General features: G+C 37.9%; 1 pseudogene across 1 annotated transcript; it reads right to left on the bottom strand.

Annotated features, from left to right (window-relative positions):
• Positions 1–1,576: 1,576 nt before the first annotated feature.
• On the bottom strand, positions 1,577–2,442 carry LOC108526441 (SAP domain-containing ribonucleoprotein pseudogene; annotated as a pseudogene). The gene has a single exon (XR_001884528.1). The product of XR_001884528.1 is annotated as an SAP domain-containing ribonucleoprotein pseudogene (transcript).
• Positions 2,443–4,189: the final 1,747 nt, after the last annotated feature.

Here is a 4,189-nt window from a genome sequence, read left to right on the forward strand (position 1 = left end):
TTTTTTTGAGACGGAGTCTTGCTCTGCCACCCAGGCTGGAGTGCAGTCGCCGGATCTCAGCTCACTGCAAGCTCCGCCTCCCAGATTTACCCCATTCTCCTGCCTCAGCCTCCCGAGTAGCTGGGACTACAGGCCCCAGCCTCGTCGCCCGGCTAGTTTTTTGTATTTTTAAGTAGAGACAGGGTTTCACCGTATTAGCCAGGATAGTCTCGATCTCCTGACCTCGTGATCCACCCGTCTCGGCCTCCCAAAGTGCTGGGATTACAGGCTTGAGCCACCGCGCCCGGCCCCACATGGCAATACTTTCTTTTGGTCTCTACTATTTTTAAATGGTGGCCTGGGTTCAATCTTGACTTAAAGAACGAGTACTTTCTGGCTAATATCTGTGTGACTTTCACCATTTGCTGATTCTCTTCTCCTCCCTAAACAACTTCTAGCTTCTTTCTTAAACCTTCCTTTCTCTGAGCTATCTTTAAAGATTCTAGATTTTGTAAAAACTGCTTACCACCTCTTTGAAAATACTTCGTATATTTGCAGTTAAGTCATAACCTTAGTTAAGGCTTATTGGTTTCACCTGTGAGGTTACTTTTGGTAAAGTTAAAAAGCCAGAAATATTGGCCACTTGGCATGGCTAAAGTTAGGTAACAACGGATTTAAAACGAGTCTCTTGGTCTGGCATGGTGGCTCATGCCTCTAATCCCAGCAATTTGGGAGGCCAAGGTGGGCAAATCACTTAAGGTCAGGAGTTCAAGACCAGCCTGGCCAATGTGGTGAAACCTGGTCTCTACTAAAATTACAAAATTAGCTGGGCATGGTGGCACATGCCTATAATGCCAGCTACTTGGGAGGCTGAGGCAGGAGAATAGTTTGAACCCAGGAGGTGGAGGTTCCAGTGAAGTGAGATCGCACCATTGCATGCCAGCCTGAGCTTGCAGGGTGACTCTATCTGAAAAAAAAAAAAAAAGAGTCTCTTAAAGAATGCTATGGTTAAAATAGGCTTATTTAAAATGGATATCAAACTATAGGTATATTTGAAGGGCCTTTAAGTTTTCTCTTCTTGGATCTTGTTTTCTGGAAAATGATTTTTTTCTCAGTTGACTGAATTATTTTTTCTCCATTTTGTCTTGCCACTGTTAGTTCACACACAAGAGGTCCTAGGATGACTTCTGAGAGCATGAGACTCCTTGGGAAAAACAGAGAGAAGGTACCATGGACCTCATTTTTTGGGAGGTTTTTCGGGAGGAAACACCTCTGTTTTTTTATGGATCTCCCAGAATAAAAAACAGATAGATCCCTTTCAAAATCTGTTTTTGTCTTCCAGCTATGTCTGTTGATTAGGCTCTAGAAACTGCATGCTTTCCTAGCCCTGCTTCTTGAAAGGCTCCACACTGAGGCCAATAATCCAATTCAGAGATTGGCAAATTAAAAATCTTACAACTACTGGATCTTCTGTCTGTCTGTGTAATCATATATGTGTTACATGTGTGAACATATTAACTAAATTCAAAATTGTATATGGTTTTGCCATAAATTGAGCATTGAAATACCACAACAAAGTTTTCTTTTTTTTTTTTTATTAGTGTAATTATCATTTATTTTGTGTATTTGTTACAATGTGTGCATGACAGCCTTTGTTAAGGGTGTCTGAGGAGTATGGAGCTGACAGGGGCACTGGAATGCCGGGAAAGAACTTCTTCAACTGAGATCAAGGCTTCCTGGAGGGAACCACTGCAAAAAGGCCATCAGGCAGTTTTCAAGTTATGTGACAGAGGGCAAAGATGGCCATAGGGTGCTCTGAGTTTTGGGATGGTCACATGACACAATCCAGCACTTGAACCTCTGTATCCTCTGTGGTTCCAGTTCCAGCTGAACTTGTGACAATCCCAAATCGCTCCTTCCTCTTTTTCAGTTTCTCATCATCTTCAGACTTTCTGGAGATTGAAGAGACATTCAAACCAAATCTTTGAGCTCTTTCCTTCAGCTTATCCAAGTTAACCATAGGTTTGTTATCAGATGACAGACCTTTTGTTGGAACTGAAGAAATCCCAAACCTAGCTGCCCGAGCAGCTTTCTTACTCTCCAAGCTCACAGGTACATTGAATCGTTCGGCCCTCTTCTGCATTCTCTCAGTCTGTGGTATTTCAGATGTAATTTTCACCACTTTCTTCTCTGCTGCCACATCAGCAGTTTTTTCAGGGGGTTCTTCCTCTTTGACAGGCAGCTCAATGGGATTTGTTTCTTCTTCCTCTGTTTCATCTCCCAGTACATCTTCTTCATTTGCCTCCTCTTCAGCATGTTCTTCAAGATATGCCTGGAGTCTGTGGATAAGATCTTGCTTTATTCCCTTGGTCTCCAAACCACGAGCAAGACATTCTTGCTTTAGTTCAGCAAGCTTCAGCTTATGGAGCTCCACCGTTTCGGTCGCCATCTTGTTACCCCTCCCACAACAAAGTTTTCTTAATGCACCAGTATGCTCTTTAACAACAATTTGTGAAGGGTTATGAAAGGTTTACAAGAATCTCACCGCATGGTCAGACTGGTTAAGACTGTGTAGAATTATCTATCAGGTTTCATTAAAAATTGAGGTTGACATTAATAGTAGACTAATGCAAGGGTGCAATAATCCTAATGCAAAACTAAATAAAACTAATGCAATATCCAAAACTAATGCAAGGGTGAAATTTGGCTTTCTCTTTCTTGAACAGGACTTTTATGTAATATTAAAGACAGATTGTTTGGAAAGCTAAATCTTCCCTCTTAATGAGTAAAGGTTTTGCCTTCTTTTAAAATTTTGAGTCATCATTTTGGCTAAAATAAATGTTAGTAGTAGTAGACATTGTAGTAACTAAGTAGACATTGTTAATCATATTTTAAAAAATATTTCCTTAGCATACTAAATATTTACTAATTATTTTTCCCATTATTCCTTCTTATTGCTCAAATCTTCCTGGTATCATTTTCCTTCTTCCTGAAGTATATTCTCTAGAAATTTCTTTAGTGTTTATCTCTCCATGGCAATTATCTTCTGTAGGAGAGGATGAACACCCAGGTATGCTATGAACAATTCAACCTATCTTACTGACTTTTAGGACCTAAATGCATGTGGTCAACAGCCTGGGCCTGGATTTTAACAGAATAATAAAAAAACAAGGTTAGAACTATATTATTTTATTACAATCTGGCTCTATTTCCAGGGTCTTACGGCCTAGGAATATACCAATATCTTTAGCAAGTGGACCTATAACCATTAAATGTGATCTCAAGTCACTAAACTCAATATTCATATTAAGAATCTATGGCTACTTTTGTTATTTACACAGTTGTAAAAAAAATGATGCAAGTTACCCCACTGATCACCAGACCAATATCCAAAACTGTATTTGATAGCTGAAGGAGATTAATAGTTAGAAAGGGATATGTTTATTCCAAATAGATCTTTTTATTTTAAAATTTCCCCATTGAGTTATATTCTTGTCAAATGGGTATAGATTTTCAAAGATGTTTCTTATTTCTATTTAACCAATCACAAGAACTAATAGAAATATATTATGAGCCTCATGTAAGTAAAGCATGAAGCCTATTATGTGGGATGGCTTAAAAGATACAGAAATTTATATATTTTATAAATGCTGGCCTGTCACAGAAAATTTTGTTAAAATTCTAATACATTACCTTATAATGTGGCCTATGTTTTAGCTTCAATTTTTGCCTATTATTATATTACCAAACAGTAGGTAGGAACCTGTGCAATAGGTACATGAGAGAAGGTAGAGGTCCTTTGGAAAAGGAGAAATAATTTATAAAATAACCTGTTTTACCTAGAAAGTTGCAACTAGAAGTCCTGATGGAGGATGCTCTAAAGTGCAAAACTGACACATTTTCTGAGAAAAGCACACACTTTCTATCATGATTTACACGTTCAGAAGGCAGAGACCTGGTTACAGTCTGGAGTAAGCTGATGATGTCTTACTTCTTAGTTAGCAATACTAGGCTGCTTAAAAGGATAAATCATTAGATTTTGAGAAAATAATTGCATTTTATGTTCCTGAGATTTTAAAAGCATTACTAAAGTTACATTTTATAGGTAACGAGAAAATATTCAAATAATCTTTAAAGTCAGTCTTAAAAATTAATTGTAATTATATCATTATACTTATTATATAGTATATTATGTAATTTAATAAATCAT

This window comes from Rhinopithecus bieti, unplaced genomic scaffold, assembly GCF_001698545.2.
Source record: "Rhinopithecus bieti isolate Rb0 unplaced genomic scaffold, ASM169854v2 scaffold_3067, whole genome shotgun sequence".
In the NCBI taxonomy this organism is placed as follows: Eukaryota; Metazoa; Chordata; class Mammalia; order Primates; family Cercopithecidae; genus Rhinopithecus; species Rhinopithecus bieti.